At 41.6% G+C, this 22,775-nt stretch overlaps 1 protein-coding gene across 10 annotated transcripts in view; it reads right to left on the bottom strand.

Annotated features, from left to right (window-relative positions):
- AOPEP (aminopeptidase O (putative)) overlaps positions 1 to 22,775 on the bottom strand; it is a 392,900-nt gene that overhangs the window by 212,355 nt on the left and 157,770 nt on the right. The window lies entirely within an intron of this gene.

The following is a 22,775-nucleotide window of genomic DNA, read 5'->3' on the forward strand; positions in this document are numbered from 1 at the left end:
GCAGCCAAGGCCTGAAGATAAAGTAATCACTTGAGTCGTGGCATTACCTGTGCCTATGGTTAAGAGAGCAAAGCTAAAGATAGCAAGATGAATCAAGGTCACATGAAACAACTATAATGAGAGTGAGGAGAAAGGTTGCTGACACAGGCTCAAAAATATGGTGTCAGGGTGGGGCATCAGAATGCACTCCAGGGTACCGACCTTTGTGGAGAATGGAATTGGGAGTTACACCCATGTTTCAGAGGGTAGAGGCAGAAGGTTGAGCAACAGATGGAGAGAAAGGGGAATGACCAACTTTGTGCACTGAGAAAGGACACTACTCAACTGCAGAAGGAATGGACTCTGGCCGAGCCCAGCAGAGCAGAGAGGCGACCACCCTTCCGAAAGCCAGCCAGCCACAGACAAACCTCAAGCAGGGTAGTGATCCTCTGAGGCCAAAGGCGGGTCTGTAAAAACCCAAATCACGGCGACTTTTTAGTTTTGTTGGCTCTTCCTTAGAAACCACATAACCACTAACATTCTACTTCTTTTCCCACTGAGCTGACCCACATCCAATTTATGTATTCGCTATTCACAAAAGTCACAGCACACAGCCAGTCATCACCCTGTGCCCAGCATCAGGGACGATTCTTGTCTCAGGCAAGGCTGGGCTGCTGCTAAACTGTGGCACCAGCAAGCGTGGTTTGCTGGATCATGTAAAGAACCCTGCCTCTGTGGCCAGGTCGGGGTCCAATTCCAGCCCTCCCATTACCAACTGTGGGACCTTGGGGGAACTGTCTTAATGTCTTTGAATTTTTCTCATCTACAAAGTGATAAGAGCAACGTCTATTTTTCAGGGTTGTTGTGAGGACTGAATAGTATTTGAATATGTGTAAAGCACTTGGCACTTGTTCAGCATGTGGTTGGTATTCTAGAAATGGAAGTGATTCTTATTAATTCTCTGTACTCTTACCCTTAAAAAGAAAAAAAATCATGCTTTGGCCATGCCTTCTCCCTTTAAAAATAAAAAAAAAAGTCATGGCCTTAATCCCTTCCCCTGCCCAAGTGCCAAGTACCCTTACATTGCCCCATCTTTTCTTTTAGAGAAATAAATTTGATTATGTCACTCATATCAAAGGGTGACTCTAAAAAGCAATGCATATAATGCATATAATGGGATTGGGCAATGATTATATAAAACAGTAATTTGTGGAGAGATATTCACAGGAGATAGGCTGTCTTCAAATGACATTTCTGTAGATGCGTAATCATTCATTCTGCTTCTGGGTAAGATAAGCCTTATCTGGCTTGGAATCTACATCTCTACACGCTTCCCTTTATTCTAATTCAACCTAATTTGAAGGCAAAGAGTGTAACCAAAAGAAAAAAAAAAACAAAAAACTAAACATTACCCACTTCATTCTACATGGCTATGCCATCCCATAGCAAATGACTGCCAAGAGACACTAGTAAACTTTTCCAACACATATTTTGTCCAGACAATGGCTGAATGGAAACCCAATGTAACAGATAAGGGTTGATGACTCAAGTCTCCAAACAAGTTTTTAGTTAAATAAAGCTTCAAAGGCTAATCACTAGATAAAACCAACCCAAGCTAGAAATAGGGCATTCATTAACAACAAACAACTCTCTACAAGATTACAAACTTGGAACTTTGGAAACATAAAATTAAACTGGACACCAAGGCTACTGCCATAACAACATGGACAAATGTCAAAAACAAATAGTTGAGAGTGAAAAACAAGTTGCTGAACGGGTACTAAATGATACTGTTCACAGCAGGCTTTAAAAAAGAACAAGTAATACTAAATGCATGTTTTAGGAATACATACATACGAAGTAAAAAAATAAAGATATGCAGGAGAATAAAAAACAATAGTAGTTGCTAGAAGGAGGGGTAGGAAGAGGAATGAACTTGGGAAAGGTAACACAGGGAACTTTCATTGTGTGTGTAACACTTTAGGTCTGATTTGGATGATGGGTACTCAGATAAATGTAATTTTCTAAATCTCTTTATTTTTCTGTGATATTTTATATTAAAAATAAAAACCGTCCTATGGCTCAAAATTGTTGACCTATGAGAGAGAAATCAAGTCTGTTTGATAATATTGGTGAGCTGTTAGTAATAAGAAAATGGATCCTGTGCTGTGCTTCGTTGCTCAGTCATGTCCGACTCTTTGTGACCCCATGGACTATGGCCCGCCAAGTTTCTCGGTCCAGGGGGATTCTCCAGGCAAGAATACTGGAGTGGGTTGCCATGCTCTTCTCCAGGGGGATCTTCCCAACCCAGGAATCAAACCCAGGCCTCCTGCATTGCAGGCAGATTCTATACCATCTGAGCTACTAGGAAAGCCCATGAATACTAGAGTGGGTAGTCTATCCCTTCTCCAGGGGATCTTCCAGAACTGGGGGTCTCCTGCATTGCAGGTGGATTCTTTACCAGCTGAGCTACGAGGTAAGTCTCAAAATGGATCCTAGCAACCCTTATTTCCAGTTCACTGGGCTGAGTGGGGAAAGATTAGAGGAGGGCTAGGTAAGAGGGAGCTGAATTAAAAGGGATAAGGCCCCCCTTTTCACAACTCTTTGATAGGGGCTGGAGGACAGAGCAGGGGCAGTCTGGACTGGGGGAGAAGCCTCAGCCTCTGGCTCATTCCTGCTCTCAAGACCTTCCCAGCAAGAAAAATTGGATGAGGCAGGGGAAGCTTGAAACCCTGCACCTTTTAGCATCTTAGTCTACATAGGAGGTCAGCTAAGGTACAGGAGTACTCAGGGGTACTTCATGAGCATGTGACCTGTGTAGTCACACAAGTGTTTCTTGTGCTTGGTTTAAAATTCTTGAAATTCTCAATAATGTTGTCTTTGAAACTGTGTCATATAAGTGAAGACCAATGGAATAATGGGGTGCATGCATAAGCAGAGAAGCTACGAGCATTATGTGTATCTGCTACCGCTCCTTGCCACCCCACCCACATAGAGCAGTCGCAGTGCCGGTGAACAAAGACTTCTGGTGGACCCACAATGTGTGGGAGGTCCAGTGAGACTCAAAGTGAGTGGAAGGGAGCTGTGTTATGTCTAAGGTTGAGTAAGTGGGACTGCTGACAGCCTGAGAGGCTCTGCTTTCCATTTGAACCAGAATTCTCTTCAAATGCAGAAAGAAAGTAATACTGTTCTAAGAAACACTAACAACCAAAAAACCCTATCACATCATTTCTTATTCTGCTATTTCTCTGTATTAGCCAACCACTTATATTGCAAAAAGGCGTGGAGGGAAAGGAAAGATAGGGCAACCTACAGTCCATTTCTTTTTAGTTTTTCTTTACTCATCAGTAAGATAAAAGTAGACAGTACATATATCAAGAAGTGAAACAAAAACTGAGAGTTAGTTTTGTGCAGTCTTTCCAATGTGATGGTAAGGAAAAAAGAAAACATGTGAGTACAAGATATGAAGAACTGTCTCATTTCAACGACTCTGCTTATGAGTTAAATATTCTAACATTTGCATTTAAAATTGACTGATAATATAGAGATGAGTTGTAAAATTCATGCTAATAATTAAATTTTTAAATTTTTTCTTTACTTAAGAATAACAAATGACAAATCTGACTCTTTGTGACCCCATGGACTGTAGCCTGCCAGGCTCCTCTGTCCAACGAATTCTCCAGGCAAGAATACTAGAATGGGTAGCCATCCTTTCTCTAGGGAATCTTCCCGACCCAGGGATTGAACCCAAGTCTCCTGCACTGCAAGCAAATTCTTTAGCATCTGAGCCACCAGGAAAGCAAATATAACACACTATGAGAAGTTGAGAGAGAGGTTGAGGAAAAAAGGAAAAAACTCTCTATATTACTACCTTTTTCTCTGCCTTTGAGTAAGGGGTTCCACATTTCATTTTGCACAAAGCCCCACCAATAACATAGCCAGTCCAGAGAATACTTAACTACCAAGTTCTCTCCCAAAAGAAGCATGGCTTCTAACTGTCTGAAATGAGAGTTCAATTAATTGATAGTATCTTACTGAGCTGCATCTCCTGAACAGCATTTTAGGAAGCACAGGTTTTGAACCCATGCTTTGAAAGAAAGAAAAATTAAGTCTTCCATTTTGACAAGAAAGAGGAACTCTAAGTGGAATATATACTTCCTAATGTTATTTAGCAATGCTTATCACAGTCTCTTCTGAAACCACCTTTTCCCCAAATATCAATAAGTAGATATGGTTATACTTTTTAGTGAAATATCTTGAACACTTTCGTGAGAAAGAGAGAAAAAGAGAGACAGGCAGTCTGTGTGTGTGTCTGTGTGTGTGTAGGTATGCTCAGCAGTGGATACTCAACACAGTTCTGGGCTGTCAGTAACTCCCTGGGGCTCCTCTTCAAATTCCAGTTAGGAACTGATTTTACCTTTACTTATCATACTTAAAGCATTTCACAAACATTGCTCAAATGGCTCAAAAGCTTCAGAGACATGTGATATATAGCTATAACACCTAAAAAAAAAAATCTATGTTTTGAAACAGATTTTCTCCAAGGTCAGAAAACTGATCCTCAAGGTCAAAGGGACCCACAGGTACTCTTAGCCCTGGCGAAGTGCCCTCCCTGCACTGGTGGCCAGGGTACACCTGGGGTACCTGGATCTGGACAGAAGCAGTAGTCATCTGCACCCTCCAAACTGCTTTCCTGGGGAATGAGTGACCCAAGGCCTGCCTACCCCGGTTACTGTAATAATTAATGCCAATGGATCTTGGGAATGACTGGTTTGGACCCACTGTTTTACCCAGAAGTGGCCTCATGTATTTGAGCTTTGCAATTATCCTTAATAAATAACCAACAAATCTTTAGTTTGGTGGCCATTGTCTTTAGGCAAATCTCTAGAGTATTCAGACTGTCAAAATGTAAAACAGCCATGGGGCAAGGGTTGAGAAAACAGGAAGGATTTATATTATAAACATGTTACTGTCCACCCTCTCATTTTCCTGGCTGTCTGATGTTATAGCTTTATTTGATACTTCAACATGGTTGAAATGAAAGGTAACTGGCTTAAATTACCTGGCTACAGGGAAGTCAATGTACTAGTACATAAGAAGCAAGGTTCATTCGTCAAGAGAATGTTCCTTGATGCTTTGAGTCTGAACAGATCCTATCAGAGTTGAGACAACTCTGGTAAGGACAATAAGGGGTGCTGACCTAGTGCTATTCTTTACTTTAGGACAAGATGATGGGGAGAGGAGCAGTCAGTTGTCCTGGCTAAAAGACCAGATGCCTTCCAAGGCAGGAGAAGAGTCAAAATAGGAAACTGGACAGAAGAATAAACCCATTCTTCAGAATATGAGGTGAATTTCATTACTCCTTTAATGTAAAGTCAAAGAATTTAGACTAAGAAAAGAAAGTAGGGAGGATGCCTTAGATAAAATATTTTCCTTTACTTTGCCAGTGGCGTGGAACAGGCAGACTTGTGTGCGGACTGCTGAGGTTGACACTGAAATGACCTCTGAAAGCAAACACCCCAGTGAAACTGTTATGTAAACTGGAATGACTGGACATTCCAGGCCCACCGCAGCATAGGCAGGCTGTGCTAATGACAGTTCACCACCTGGAAGTAGCAAGTATTATTGAATAGAAATGGATGGATGCATACATCCTCTCTGATTTCACATTACAGATAAAATCTTACATTGGATAAAGTGTAAGTAATGGTGATCTAGTTCAAAATCTTCGAGAAAGGAAAGGCTTTATAAACTTGATAGGTAGTAATAGGAAGATTTTGCTGTTTCAAATCTAAATGGTAGATACTAAATTTAATCAAAACAGCAGACCACAGACTGAAAAGTATATAATATAATATGGACTAATGCGCTATTAGCTCATGTTCACTACAATGAGATTAACTTCCATCAGCAGCATAATTAGGTCTTGGTATTTTGCTGGCTTAGATCTATGTCCAAAGGACATATAGCCAGAAATAAGCTTAATGCATTTCATATTAAAATTTTGACTTATTTAAGCTGTTTTTAAAAAATCTTCACATTGTATAAACTGATTATGAATCATCAAACCCTTCAAAAGCCCTTACATAAACAGTCTTACAAAATCTTTTTTGAACAGTGGTTACATTTATGTTGCTTATATTTTTAAATAACCAATGAACTTTATTTGTAAAATCAAAGATTTGGTTTTAAAATGCCAGATATTTATTTGATGTGCTTCACACCAAAAATCTGCATATTCAAGTGAGCTGCTTTTAAAAAATCCTCAAATTCTAAAAACTGATTGTCATCATTAATCTCTTCTAAGGACTTTTTAAAAAGTCAACAATCTGAAATATTCTTTTTGAAAAGTGGCTTCACTGATGCTTGTTACATTTTTCATCCACCAATAAGCTTCATTTGTAAAATTCAAGACTTGGTTTACAAACGCCATGAGGCCTAAGCAGAATCATCAGAGAGGAGCTCTGCATTTCCTTTGTGCAAGAAAGTTAATAGGATTAAGGCTTGAAGAATTGAATAAAACCCTGAGCTGGTTAAGATGGATGTATCACATTTCAGGGTTCCCATTTCATAACCAGCATGCCCCACATTGCAGAAAATAAAACATGCTGGCGAGCTCATTTAAACGGTTCTTCAGGAATATGTTGATTTCAGAAACTTTAAAAGGAAACGCGTGTCCATTTCCTTGAACCATATGGCTTTTTGTGTATTCAGTCTGCCTGGTTTTTGGCTTGCTCCTGCTTCACAGTTAACAATTTTCTGCTACAGTCCAGTTACATGGAGAAGAGAGGACAGATTTCTGTGCTCAGAGAATTTCTGGATATGACTTAATACTTTCTGATTTTCACAATGATGCAATTTGCACTGGCCTTAATCATCTGTAAATATAGCAAATCTAAGTTAAAATGCCAAAGACCCGTTATCTTCCTCCAGATCATGTAATGGAACTGGGGATCTGCTGCTTTCTGCTATCAAGGTGGTTATTATCAAGTATAATTTGTGGTTGGAAATGTTTGGCATTCCTGTCTAGCAGTAGCCCAGAATGTTTAGAATAGATTTTTACATAGGAGTTCAAACATCTGTCCGTTTTAGGTCAGATTTCTGTGAGAACTTAAGCATATAGTATCTAAACAAATGCAGCTGTCCCAGATTAAATGGGAATGGTTTCTAGCATGATGATGGCAACAAAGGGTCAAGTTTAAAATTAAGAATATAAGAATAAGCCTACATAAGAATGGTAAGCAAAAGGTCTTCACTGTCTACAAAATGCCAGATAATGTTACCAATTAAGAGATGGGCTTAAAGATAATTCAAGAACTATTCTGGCAAGTGAAGTGAAGTGAGGTGAAAGTCTCTCAGTCATGTCCGACTCTTTGTGACCCCATGGACTACACAGTCCTTGGAATTCTCCAGGCCAGAATACTGGAGTGGGTAGCCTTTCCCTTCTCCAGGGGATCTTCCCAACCCAGAAATCGAACCCAGGTCTCCCACATTGCACGTGGATTCTTTAACAGCTGAGCCACAAGGGAAGCCCAAGAATACTGGAGTGGATAGTCCATTCCTTCTCCAGTGGATCTTCCCGACCCAGGAATCAAACCGGGGTCTCCTGCATTGCAGGTGGATTCTTTACCAACTGAGTTAAGGGGGAAGCCCCAAAAGACTCAATAATTAGTAGACTGTAACACCAATTTGTCTATGGACTAATATGTAGCATTATAATTTCATTATAGGTTCCTTTTATTTGCAATTCCTCTATTACAAAAATCCAGTTTGACATGAACAGTGCTTATTAAATGAAAGCTGTATATAAAACAGCAAAGAAATATAACATCAAATTTTGGAAAGGAAGTTGAAAAAAAAATTAAAACAAGCTGTGATGATTTTAACAAAGACACATAAAACCTGTTACTAGGAAGAGTTGTTTGGTCAAATTTCCTGTTTTTTCCTAAGTTCTGGTTTGTTTTAAACATGTCGTCAGTGCACAGTTTATTACCATTGATTAACGTTTCTATGTGTAAAATCAAGAACTGTTCTCCAGGGCTTCTTATTTAAAAATAGTCTAAACAATATGGATTTTCTCTTTCTTGTCCAGATTGTGATCTTTACCCTAAGAAATGATAGGCCGTGGATCAAAATAGCTGAAAATTAATATTGTAAACTAGAAAGTCAAACACGGGTTAATGAAAGAGTCATAAAATGAAAATTTCATAAAATGTCTCTTTATCCCTAGGTGATTTTACTACAGGATCCCAGAAACCAACTTGGACTCTGCTATAGAGACATCAAATCAAAGCAACACAAGAGTCGCTGATGGCTCTTTGTTTTGCTGTCAAAAAACAAAACAAAACAAACCCTATGCAAAGACATATCTGACCCTAATGGCAACATATTATAAAATTGAAAAAAGAGAATCATACCATTGTGAGTGAAATGTAGGGAAATAAAAATTCCTCCCTGAGGAAAAAGAGTATAAAACATTAACATTTTTCTAAGTATTTTATAAATTATGCAGCTTTATTAAACACATATCATTAGAAATCTCTTCTTTACTGACAACACTTTTCTTAATGGCCTTTACATGTTTAAATAAATGGCTCCTGAAAATGTGCATTTATATTATATAAATAAAACCTTAATTAATATAAACATACTCCAGATATAAACTTTTTAGAAATGTCAGCTTAAAACTTTCCAGTCTAAATAAATCCTCTTATAAGTGGTCCAACAAAGCAATTTTTAATGCATTTCCCCCCCTAAAAAGCTTATAGAGATTTACAGGCACAATCCAAAAGAGAAATCAAAATAGATTTGAAGAAGACTGAATGTTTCATTCATGTAATAAACAATTCGAAGCATACCCAATAGATAGATAGTTTTTGAAACCAACCAAGGCAAGTGATTTTATTTTTGTTTTAGTGCTCACTATTATCTCACGGTATCTTGTTCACATATTCATTCTCCTGCTTATTGTCTCCCTCACGTGAAATGTAAGGTTTCTGAGAGTAAAGACATCTGTCCTGTTCTCTCTATCACTTAGTGTCATGCATATAATAGAGGCAAGCATGGCTCACTGAAAAATTCATGAATGGTTTGATGAGATAAAGCTAAAAAGACTCAGCTATTTCAGTGTACCTCACTTTATCCAATTGATCCTATGTGTTAGAGTCTCTGTTTTCCCTCTTCTTTCTTAGTATCCCAAAGTTTCCACTGAATATATGCCCTCCATCCATGAACAAAGATTACATTTTCCAGCCTCCCTTGCAGCTAGGTAGTGGTGTTGTTCAGTCACTCAGTCATGCCTGACTCTTTGTGAGCCCATGGACTGCAGCACGCCAGGCTTCCCTGTCCTTCACCATCTCCCAGAGTTTGCTCAAACTCATGTCCATTGAGTTGGTGATGCCATCCAACCATCTCATCCTCTGTCATTCCCTTCTCCTCCTGCCTTCAATCTTTCAGGCTTTTTTATGGTCCAACTCAGATAGGTGCACTAGATGTGAACTAATAAAATGTAAACAAAAACATTCAACAACAGCTTCTTGGAAAGCTCCTTGAAAGAGCCTGTGTAAGGGGTTCCTTTGCCTCCTCTTCTTCCCCCCTGTCTTCTTCCTGCTGCCTAAGATGTGCATGTAATGGCTGGAACTCAAACAACCATTATGGACTATGAGTTGACCTTGAGAATGAAAATCATGTTAGGAAAGTACAGCAGCAAGAGAGAATGCTGGGTTCTTGTCCTGTGGAGTCCCACTCCACCCTGGCCCTACTTCTGCATTTTTTTTTTTTAACATAGAGAAAGAAATAAATGTCTACCTTAACTGTAGTTGTTCAGTTGCTAAGTTGTGTCCAACTCTTTGTGACCCCATGGACTGTAGCATGCCAGGCTTCTCTGTTCTCCATTATCTCCCAGAATTTGCTCAAACTGATGTCCATTGAGTTAGTGATGCCATGCAACCATTTCATCCTCTGTCATCCCCTTCTCCTCCCACCTTCAATCTTTCCCAGCATCAGGATCTTTTCAAATGAGTTGGTTCTTGGAATCAGGTGGCCAAAATATTGGAGTTTCAGCTTCAACATCAGTCCTTCCAATGAACACTCAGGACTGATCTCCTTTAGGATTGACTGATTTGATTTCCCTGCAGGCCAAGGGACTCTCAAGAGTCTTCTCCAGCACCACAATTCAAAAGCATCAATTCTTCAGCTCAGCATTCTTTGTGGTCCAACTCTTCTTCTACCTTAATTAAGTCATTATTATTGTGAGCTTTCTGTTACATGTAGCCAAACTGGATAGTGATATGATTTTGAAACTAATTCAAAAAACAGGCATAGGTAGGCTTTACATGTGCCTTTTTGAAATCTATCATTTTGTAAACATACTGAGAACTGTTTCCAGTGAGTAGATAAGTACAGTCACTCCTCAGTACCCAGGGACCACTAGTTCCAGGATACTTGCCAATTCCAAAATGCATGGGTGTTCAAGCTCCTCACATAAAGTGGTATAGTACACTTGGCCCTCCTCATCCACAGATAAGAATGGCTGACTGTATTTGTGAGCACATATTGTCTTCAGAATTAAACCTGACACTATAAGAGATGCTTTTGAACTGTTGGAGAAGTGTTAGAGAAGACTCTTGAGAGTCCCTTGGACTGCTAGGAGATCAAACCAGTCCATCCTAAAGGGGATCAGTCCTGGGTGTTCATTGGTAGGACTGATTTTGAAGCTGAAACTCCAATACTTTGGTCACCTGATGTGAAGAGCTGACTCATTTGAAAAGACCCTGATGCTGGGAAAGATTGAGGGCAGGAGGAGAAGGGGACGACAGAGAATGAGATGGTTGGATGGCATCACTGACTCAATGGACATGGGTTTGGGTGGACTCTGGGAGTTGGTGACAGACAGGGAGGACTGGCATGCTGCGGTTCATGAGGTTGCAAAGAGTTGGACATGACTGAGTGACTGAACTGAACGGAACTATAAGAGAATATAAAGAAATTCAAGCCCAGGTTTTCATCCTTAAGAAGTTAGTGATTTAGCCAATGGAAAGGAACATGCATGAACTCCCATTCCCAACACACCGCCTAGAGGAAACAGCACGCAGAGGCGAAGAACAAAGAGTGAAACGGTGAAGTAAGATGGCCATCATGGAAGGATTTCAGAAGCCAAAGGGCCATGAGGACTGGGGTTCTTGGGGAAGGTTCCAGGCAGGACTAGACTTTGAGGTGATCCTTGAAGGAGGGGCAGAACCTGGAGAGGCATTGGTAATGGGCTGGGTGTCCCCAGGGTGGGGACCAATAGCAGGGAAACCACTGTTTCAGTAATGAGCACAGCATGTTCAAGGACACTGGAAGAAGGTCAACCAGATGTGTGGCCTCTGGAAAGAGGGCCCTCCCTTTTCTCAGAATGTGGTCTCTCAGCCTTGAAGAGAACCCTCATAAAGGATGGCTTACCTCACCATTCACCCCATATTTAGGAGATGAATCTGTGCTACAGATTCTCCCTGCCTTGCATATAACACACCCTTGCTTATGACTCCCCAAGACTGACGCCGTAGTGCCTCAGCCCTAGGCCCTTGCTTTTCTGTAGAGATCCTGATCAGACCTCAGCCCAGTGGTGACTTCTAGAGCAATGTGCTTCCCGCTACGCAGCAGGCACATACGAAATCCTGCCTACAACCTCTAATGGGGCGTTTTAAATTAAACTGTTAAGTAGTGGTAGCATGATCTGCCTCCTATGTTGGTGAAATAACAATAAAGCCACAGGCTGACCAGTCATCACTTCCAAAGAAGAGGCCAGGGAATTCAATTACTCACAAGCTAACCACAATCACAGGATGAAGCAGCAACTTTCCTAATAAAGTTCCCTTTCAGCTACTCCTCATAAACAAAGCCACAGTTCAGCTTCTTTTTTTTTTAAAAATCAACTAATACCTTTGGGGGAAAGGGCATTGTCCAATCTAATGAAAGACCTGGGCACAGCCTTCAGTTGCAGAATGTGCTTCGGAAGAGTCAGTACTTGTGACCAGTGGGGAGCCCAGATGAGGTGAGTAGAATGGAGGACCCCTGTGGACTCAGGGCCCAGCTGGGTTTACTAGTGACTAAACAAAGTGCCGACTGGGGAGAGGGCCCAAAGTGCAACAAGTCACACCAGGTGTTTTTCTACCTGGAGTTTTAGGAGGAGTAAGTAACCTTTCTGGGATCTAGTCTAAGGCAAATGAAACCAAACCTGACCCTTTCCCAAAATTCAGCCTGAAATTGCTCCCAAGAATCACTCCTGGCAGCCTAGTAGAGCAAGAAAGCACAGACCAGTTGTGAGGAGGCTTGAGTGTTCGTTCGGCTCTGCCACAGTGGAAACTACTGGTGACCTTGGTTTCTTTCTCTGAAGTGAAGGCAGTTGGACTGGAGATGATCTATCCCTGACACCCACTCTGGCTCCAACAACGACTCTAACTCACAACAGAGGCGTGCACAGCAAGTATGATTTTCTCTTCTCATCTTCTTTTCTGCCCATCACCATTTCTCCTTATGCCCCACATCAGATTAATTCACCAGTTTATCGACAACTATCCCGGGTTGCAGTATCCTCCAAAGTGTGGTGAATTTCAGGCTCATTTGGTGACAGCAGCAGCTGCCGCTCTCCTCAAACCACATCCTTCCCCTTCGTCACGAGGCCTCCTCACTAGCCACAGTTTGCCTTGGCTGGAGCTCCCTCTGCGTCAGCTTCCACCAGAAACTGCCACCCATACGCAGAGTTCTAGTGCATCAGCCTCTCTGAAGAGGATCCAGCTGGCCAGAGCAGCGTTCCAGGTGGTCAAGAGCAAAGAATTTCATGGCAATGCAGGCATATTAAAGCTGAAAGGGAGCACAAAACGCATCGAGGTCGATAGACTCCCACTTACAGATGAGGACGCTGAAGCCCAGATAGGTTTATGTATGTGAAGTGGCCTAGTCACAGCTAGAACCAAAGTCTATTGACTCAAAGGCCAGTTGTGATTTTGAAATGACTGACTGAAATAGAAGCAACTATGTGTGGTGTGCTCCATGCCAGACACGGTGCCAAGTGACATCTGAAAAGTTAACACATACAAACTTGAACTCAGGATCTTTTCTCCAAAAGTGCTCTTCCTGTCCTCCCACCTTCAGCGGCACCCCCACCCATTTCGCTGCTTCTGCCAGGAACTTGGGACTCGAGTCCTTGACACCTCCCTCTTCTCACAACTCCCCCACATAAAACTTGCAAGTTCTGCCATTTCTCTAAAGCACATCTTGAATCTCTCCAACTTCCCCCACAATCACTATCTCCACACTGGTCCAAGCTACCTTTGCCTCTTACCTGGACTACACTCAAACCTCTGCTCTCATATTCCACTGCCACCGTTCCCATCACTGTCAATTCATTCTCCAACCAGAATCCAGGGTAATTCTGTGAAAACACAAACCAGATCATGCCATGCCCACCCCCTTCCCACTGTCACTGTGTTAAACTCACAGTCTTCCCTATACACTTAAGATGAAGCTCAGATATCTAGAAGGCCCTGCCTAGTCTGTAACATCTCCAATCTCATCTCACTCCAATCCTCCACAACTCCCTAAGTCCTACCAACAATTCTTACAGGTCCTCCAGAGTTCCACATTCCTTCCAATTACAGGCTGTCCTTTGCATGAAATGCTCTTCCTTCTTCTCCTAGCCTGGCTTACTTCATACCATCTTTCAGATCTCAGCTGAAACACGCCTTCCTCAGAGGAACTTCCCCTAAGAGCTTGTCAGGAGCCACTTCTTCTGAGTAGCATTTACCAGTTTGTAATACTATATTTTTCAGAGAATTTGTTTAATATGCAATTTCCCAACAAGACTATAAACCCCATGAGGACAGGGACCGTATCTGTTTGTTCACTATTGTAGTCACAGAATTTAGTGGCAGCCACATAGCAGGTCCTAAATAAATTAATTAGTTTGAATTAATATATTTATGCTCTTAACACTTATTAGATTATATCAGGACAAGGAGAAGATATAGGAGATATGGAAAATATAGGAGCCATAATATTTAGTGAATTCATTTGGAGCAAATGGAAACTGTGATAATGTGCTGAAAAATGTCCCCCCAAAATATAGTTATGGCTTCCCAGGTGGTTCAGGAGTAAAGAATCCGTCTGCCAATGCAAGAGACACAGGAGACCCTGGTTTAATCCCTGGGTCGGAAAGATTCCCTGGAGAAGGACATGGCAACCCACTCTACTATTCTTCCCTGGAAAATCCCATGGACAGAGGAGTCTGGCAGTCTACGGTCCACGGGGTCACAAAGAGTCAGACACATCTGAGCACACAAAAGATATCTATATCCTAATTCCTGAAACCTGTGAATGTCACTTCATATAGCAATCAATAAATAAGGAAAAAAGGGAGCGGGTCTTTAGAGAGGATTAAGTTAGAATCTTGAGGTGGGGAGATTATTATCCTGGATTATCCAGGCCAGCCCTACATGCAATCACAAGTGTTCAAAAAGAGAAAGGCTGAAGGAGATTTAACACACAGAAGAAACAGGGGATATGATAACAGAAAAGAAAGGTATTTGAAGACGCTGGTCTTGAGTGACACAGCCACAAGTCAAAAAAAGTTGGCCACCAACAGAAAGTAAAAGAGGCAAGGAACAGATTGTCTTGTACAGCCTGAGGAGGCAATGTGGCTCTGCCAACACCTTGATTTCAGCCCAGTCACTCTGGTTTCAGACTTTTGGCCTCCAGAACTGTGAGAGGATCAATTTCCATTGTTTTAAACCAACAACTTTGTGTTAATTTGTTATAGCAGCTATAGGAACCTAATACAGAGTCCATCACATTATTCCGCTACAACACAGTGGTTATACTGGAGGAAGTTCTACTCTCTCCCTATGTTCCCCATCTGAATCACGCCATAGACTATTCAGCCACGGATAAAACATGGCACCTCCATTCTCAGCACCATCTCTACTCCATATTCCCAAAGTCAAGAATTAGCGATAAGGAAAGAGAAAACCAAACAATGGACCACCAAGGATAAAAATGCTACAAAGCTCAGGACTTATGTCCAACCCAAAGTAAACAATGTCTTAATACTGCCTCCAAAATGTTTTCAGATCCACAGTGATTCTTCTGTTTTCACTTATACAATACACTAAATTTATCTATAATAGATAAACAACTACCTTCAAATACCTAAAGGATCATATTCCATGACATTTGAAGGCCTTGTACTTTCAAATCTATCTTTCAGCCTATCTGGGGTCATGGTTTTTGCCCCATATATTAAAGGTATGGATTTGGCAAAGTGATAGCATATATGCCCTGGTTCAAGACAATCTATAATTTTGTAAGACAAGATGTTGAGAAATATACATTTTCAATGACATATTTTAGCTCATTAGAAGTCAAACACTACTGATGAGGTGATGTGTACTGTGAAGAAATACATTTTAACATACTTGTAATATTCCCACTTATATGCAGAGTACATCATGCCAAATGCCGGGCTGAATGAAGCACAAGCTGGAAACAAGACTGTGAGGAAAAATATCAATAACCTCGGATACACAGACACCACCCTTATGGCAGAAAGGGAAGAAGAACTAAGAAGAACTAAAAAGAAGCCTCTTGATGAAAGTGAAAGAGAAGAGTGAAAAGGTTGGCTTAAAACTCAACATTCAGAAAACTAAGATCATGGCATCCAGTCCCATCACTTCATGGCAAATAGATGGGGAAACAGTGGAAACAGTGACAAACTTTATTTTTGGGGACTAGAAAATCACTGCAGGTGGTGATTGCAGTCATGAAATTAAAAGATGCTTGCTCCTTGGAAGAAAAGCGATGAACCTAGACAGCATATTAAAAAGCAGAAACATTACTTTGCCAGCAAAGGTCTGTCTAGTCAAAACTGTGGTTTTTCAGTAGTCATGTATGGATGTGAGAGTTGGACTATAATGAAAGCTAAGTGCTGAAGAATTCATGCTTTTGAACTGTGGTGTTGGAGAAGACTCTTGAGATTCCCTTGGACTGCAAGGAGAGCCAACCAGTCCATCTTAAAGGAAACCAGTACTGAATATTCTTGGAAGGACTGATGCTGAAGCAGAAACTCCAATACTTTGGCCACCTGATGCAAAGAACCGACTCATTGAAAAGACCCTGATATGGGAAAGATTGAAGGCGGAAGGAGAAGGGGACGACAGAGGATGAGATGGTTGGATGGTGTCACTGATGTGATGGACATGAGTTTGAGTAGGCTCTGGGAGTGGGTGCTGGACAGGGAGGCCTGGCATACTGCAGTCCATGGGGTTGCAAAGAGTCAGACACGACTGAGCAACTGAACGGAACTGACTATTTCCACTCGGAGGACAGGGATAATAGCTCGCTTGCTAGAGCAGCCATCTTGCTATTATTTCATTCAGTGCCTCCAGATGGGAAAAGGATATTAAGTCATTGGAAATTAATCCTGCTAAAGGAAATCAGAAATTTTCAAAGCTGTTGTCAATATGGCTCTGCAGTTTAAGATGAACATACGTGAGGTGAATTTCATAGCAGTTAAAAATCTGCTTGAAGAAATGACTATCATAAGAGCTGTGTAAGAGAGCATAAAGAGAACTCTAGATGATGAGGGGGAGAGAGACAATGTGGTTGAGGGAATTCAGTGAGGTAACTCAATGCTGCCCAATTTTGACAGAGGCAAGGCAGGAAGGTGAGGATATTTTAATGTAAGGAAATTTCCTGAGCAAAGGTGCTTCTCAGACAGTGCAGGACATAACTGGGAATCAATTAAAACTATTAAAAATATTTCACTTATCATAATATTTAGAGAGTAGAAAATAATTTTGGAGATCACTTAGCTCAGCTGCCCCATTTTACAGATGAGAAACTGAAGCAAACATGGGCTAGGTCACTCTCCCAGGGACAAGTAGCTGTCAGGTGGCCAAGCTGGGATGTATACTCAGGTCAGATGGGTATGCAGACTGGGTCAGATGGGGATGCAGACTCAGGTCAGATGGGTGTGCAGACTGGGTCAGATAGGGATGCAGACTCAGGTCAGATGGGTGTGCAGACTGGGTCAGATGGGGATGCAGACTCAGGTCAGATGGATGTGCAGCCTGAGTCAGATGGGGATGCAGACTCAGGTCAGATGGGGATGCAGACTCAGGTCAGACGGGTGTGCAGACTGGGTCAGATGGGGATGCAGACTCAGGTCAGACGGGTGTGCAGACTGGGTCAGATGGGGATGCAGACTCAGGTCAGACGGGTGTGCAGACTGGGTCAGATGGGGATGCAGACTCAGGTCAGATGGATGTGCAGCCTGAGTCAGATGGGGATGCAGACTCAGGTCAGATGGGGATGCAGACTCAGGTCAGACGGGTGTGCAGACTGGGTCAGATGGGGATGCAGACTCAGGTCAGACGGGTGTGCAGACTGGGTCAGATGGGGATGCAGACTCAGGTCAGATGGGTGTGCAGACTGGGTCAGATGGGGATGCAGACTCAGGTCAGATGGGTGTGCAGACTGGGTCAGATGGGGATGCAGACTCAGGTCAAATGGGTGTGCAGCCTGGGTCAGATGGGTGTGCAGCCTGGGTCAGATGGGGATGCAGACTCAGGTCAGATGGGTGTGCAGCCTGGGTCAGATGGGTGTGCAGCCTGGGTCAGATGGGGATGCAGACTCAGGTCAGACGGGTGTGCAGACTGGGTCAGATGGGTGTGCAGCCTGGGTCAGATAGGTGTGCATATTCAGGTTCAGCACTCTGTGTGCTCTGCCTCTCACTTACTTCAGACATTAGAGATGTGTCTACTAGCTTAAATAATGACAAATTGCCTACTATTTCTTAGAGGCACATTAAGTGTTAAGTACTGTCAGCCTATTCTATTGATATAATGAGCTATTTCAAGCTGATTGCTTTTTACCAGTTCTTTTTAATAGGAACTTCAAACAGACATAGCACCCCTATCATCTTCCTGCTCCTCCTTTACCCTTTGCCTCCCCTCAGTCTCCTTGGTGGTAGATAGCTAGTTGATCAAATGATCTGTTTCCGTTGAGACTATACTGGTTTCACAGCCGAGTCATCACTGGCCACACTGAAGACTGCAGCCTGCCATGTGGCTGCACCTTTGCTGAGTGAGGGCAAGTGCACGCTGGCCCGTGGGCATGGGGCCTCAGGCACACACACCAGATGAGGCATGTGCCCAGCCATCACACTCAGGAGCTCTAACCTCTCTGCTGCTGTGCCCCCAGCCCAGAGGTGCTGGCCTTCCCAGCGAGGGCTGGCTTCTTGACCTGTGATAGACACAACTTAGGATGTGAGTGACCTGAAGCCATGAACCCTGTAGATGTCCCTTTTCTGAGTTCTTCTACTCATGCTTCCTCAGTGGTGAGTCATGGCCATCTGATGACAGCTGTGCACCTCTCCTTCACCATATATTCTTTCAGTCTCACTCCAGACTCCAAGAAGAGGACACCTGTGACTTTGCGTAATGGAGTTTTTATAAGAATAATTTGCAAATATATTTTGTCTATCTCTAGGCCATCATTTATCAAGCCCAGTGGGAATCTAATCCACACACCAACCACCAGTTTTAGGCAAATTAAAAATAAGATTCCTCACAATGAAGGATAAAGTAAAACATGATACTAAAAAAATCATTATTTGGGACTTCCCTAGTGATCCAGTGGTTAAGAGTTTACCTGTCAAAGCAGGGGACACAGGTTCAGTCCCTGGTCCAGGAAGGTTCCACGTGCCTCTGAGCAGCTAAGCCCCTGCGCCACAACTACTGAGCCTACACCCGAGAGACCACAGGCTGCGACTCCAGAAACCTGTGCGCTCTGGGGCCTGTGCTCCATAGCAAGAGAAACCACCACAACGAGGAGCCAGCACAATACAGTGAAGAGTAGCCCCCACTTGTTGCAACTAGAGGAAGCCCACACACGGCCCCCAGAGCCAAAGAATTGATGCTTTTGAACTGTGGTGTTGGGAAGACTCTTGAGAGTCCCTTGGACTGCAAGGAGATCCAACCAGTCCATCCTAAAGGAAACCAGTCCTGAATATTCATTGGAAGGACTGATGCTGAAGCTGAAACTCCAATACTTTGGCCACCTGATGTGAAGAACTAACTCATTTGAAAAGACCCTGATGCTACAAAAGATTGAAGGCAGGAGGAGAAGGGGACAACAGAGGATGAGATGGTTGGATGGCATCACCGACTCAATGGACATGAGTTTAAGTAAACTCCGAGAGCTGGTGATGGACAGGGAGGCCTGGTATGCTGCAGATCATGGGGTCACAAAGAGTAGGATGCAACTCAACTGAACTGAACTGAACACACAGCCCCCAGCGCAGTAAAAATAAACAAACAAAAAGTTTAAAAATCATTATTTAAAATATGTTCATATCCGTGAAAGGGATGATGTAGTTTATAGTCTTAGTTAATGTATGTCTGACATTATGTCTATAATGATAAGTTATTTTGTTATTACATATATAATGACAAATAGTTTGAGCTGTCTTCTATGTAGTTTCTTTTCTTACATTTTGTTTCTACTAAATTAAAATGCTCACATGGAGAGATTGTCTGAAAGGGCCACAAGTGTTTGGAGGCTCTGTCATATATATTTGGATGTTCACATTCAGTGTAGTCCTAGAAATTCTGGGATGATTTCTCACCAAGGACTTCTTTCAGTGCTAGTAAACATTGACATTATATTCAAGAGGTAGAAGACTGGACTGAATATTCCATCAGGATTAAAGCAACAGATGCCTAATCTACCTTTCAGTTGCATTTGGCAAGTATGTTGCAGCATTTGTGTGTGGTTTTGGCTCAGCTGGTAAAGAATCCACCCGCAATATGGTAGACATGGGTTTGATCCCTGGGTTGGGAAGATCCCCTGGAGAAGGGAAAGGCTACCCACTCCAGTATTCTGGCCTGGAGAATGCCGCGGACTACAGTCCATGGGGGTCACAAAGAGTCAGACATGACTGAGAGACTTTCACTTTCACTTTTTCATGCTATAGCCTCAGTTCTTTCACTAATGACTGAAGATCCGTACATTCAGCAAATATCTACTGAGCTACTGCAGACATAGCTAGGCATAGGGATACAGTGAGAGACAAGACTGGATCTCTGTCTTCACAGACTCACAAGATAACAGGATTGCTCATAAACATTAAATATCTTCATGTTCAGGTCCAAAATAGCATTTCACTTGAAAAAGCAATCTAAATAATAGAAATGGCTTTTACAGACACTAAACAGCATCACAAAGATAAGTTTTTAACTCATTCCACATTCTAAAATCTTTTGTGAGGCACCTTCACCTCCACTAAGCTATTTGCTGCTCATTTTCTTCATATTGCAATAAATTGACACACTTTTCACTACTCCTTTCAACTACAGTCAGGATTAAGTCACCGTGCAGATCACCCACTGTTCTCTGAGAATGAAATAATGTTGTTATTCACATTCTACTACAATTTCTTTTATTCATGTAGCAATGTCCCTTCTCCTTCCTTACCTGTCACTATTGATTCCAACATACCTTTTCATTCTCTTTCATGGCTCACAATATAATCACTGACCAAAACAAACAAAACACTCTTCCCTATGACAAGGGTTTTCACTGAACAGAAACTTATCAAGCAATTCTCTTCCATATGAGTACTGCACATGGATAAAGAGTTGATTCATAATCTGCACATCATTGGTTTTCCTCAAATGTAAAGTAAAAGATCTGGTAGCATGTACTATTGTATAAGAGTAACTGCTTTTCCATACTTGTATCATGAATATTATGCAATATCCCTAGATAAAAGCATTTTGCCAAGTACCCTATTCTGCTCTCTCTGAGAATCACACTTGTCATTAACTTTGGAGACAATCTTAATGAGATTTCCAACACAGTGCAATTTGTGCCTGGTTTTCTCTATGTGGAGTATAGGACTAGTGTTATCCTAGTCATTTTGACTTCTCTGATTTCATTATAAAATTCATAAATTTAATTTTGAAAATCATGATTTTGAATATGTTTTGGAAAAACTTAATAGATTTACCTCTGTCTTGTTAAAAATGACAGAAAAGCTTCAATGACATCATGGCACTATTCGAAAAAAGGGCACTGTGAAATGGTGTTGAATAGACTACCAGTTCAATAAAATGTAATTTCAGATATTCACCATTATTTTTTCTTCCTTTTCTGGATGCTTATATTAAATCATGCTACTCAAGTAGTCATTTGTCACATCAGCTTACAAAGGCATATTCTATCTCTATACTGGTATCCTGTTCAATATTTACTGTTAACATTATTATGAGCACTAGTATTTACCTGACTCATTCCATTCTACTTTTGTTCTTTACCACTGAGCCTTTTTAAAAATTGGTATATAATGAATGTAAAAAATGAAAATTTATGTGAACAAAAATGGCAGATGATGTAAAAATATGTCAACTGAGATGAACTTCAGTTAGCTGACCAAGAAATAGCCAAGACAAGGTGATTGATAGTCTTTTCTAACATACACAATCTTTAAGAGTATAAAGATTATTAAGAACAAGAATACTGTGAAAATGATAATATTATTTCTCATTTATGAAACATGTGTGAACAAAATGACCTTATTGATCTATTATCTGAAACTGTCAAAGCACCCATAGACCACTTGTCAGAATGGGCTGGGATAGGAGGGAATCCATTTGGGTCACACTGAGTAATTGCTCTCAGTTTTCCAGCTTGACTTAGGTTTGTGTAACACTCAGTCAAATACCTGTCATGGATTTCAGACTCATTGTCAACTCAAACTTAATCTCATGAAGAAGTACTTATCTTCTCCTCTCATTCCTTACCCTATGTCCACCTTCTAGCCAGCCCTCCCATTACAGTTGGTCTATGCAAATTTCTCCTCAGCGTCACAAGTCAGGAAGCTTGGGATAATCTCTGAATTTCTAATATTAAAGTAGGGTCAAATTCTACTGCTATTCTTATAAAGACAGTAGTTCTCAATCTCCTTAGAATCACTTGGACAACTTTAACAAAATTAAAATGAACCATTGCCTACACGCCACAGCAGATCAATTTAATCAGAATCTCTGGATGGGGTTCAAATACTTATGTTTTTAAAAAGCCTCCCCAGTGATGCTAACAGGTAATCCAGATGAGAATCACTTCCATAAGCCATCTCCCACAGTAGAACTTCAATTATTGTGCCCACTGATCCTACCCACCTGTTGAGATCATTCTCTCTTATCAGGGCTACTGTGATAGGTTCCCTGCTGAATTCCCTGGATCCAATTCTGGATCCCCTTTACATCCATTGTTATCACGGTTCTTAAAATAGCCTTCAATATCTTTTCCTCTGGCTATGTCCTTCAGGACAATGGTCTCAACTTGACTAAACTCTGGAATCCACTGAGGCCTTTAAAACACCAACAGCCAGGCTGCACCCCACATTAAATAAATCATCACCTCTGGGAATGGGAACCAGGAATGTTAAAAATCAGCCAAGACAGAGAATCAGTACTCTAGGACTGCAGTATCTTTTGATGACCACCACAACTAGGTTAATCTAGGTACCATGATTGAGCTTGGTTCTGGGCTTCCTGACAGCCATTCTCAACAAGGAATTTTTTTTCTACTCAAGAGCTCATGCTCCACTGGCAGAGACAAACTTGAAAAACTAATCTTTAAATCACAGTGACATTAAGTGCTGTAACAGAAATATTAAGTCCTCTACAGGACATAAAGGAGGGAGCAGTGAGTAAACAGTCTACAATACTAGGGAAGCCTCCTCAGAGGAAATTATA

The sequence above is a fragment of the Odocoileus virginianus genome, chromosome 31, assembly GCF_023699985.2.
Source record: "Odocoileus virginianus isolate 20LAN1187 ecotype Illinois chromosome 31, Ovbor_1.2, whole genome shotgun sequence".
Classification (NCBI taxonomy): domain Eukaryota; kingdom Metazoa; phylum Chordata; class Mammalia; order Artiodactyla; family Cervidae; genus Odocoileus; species Odocoileus virginianus.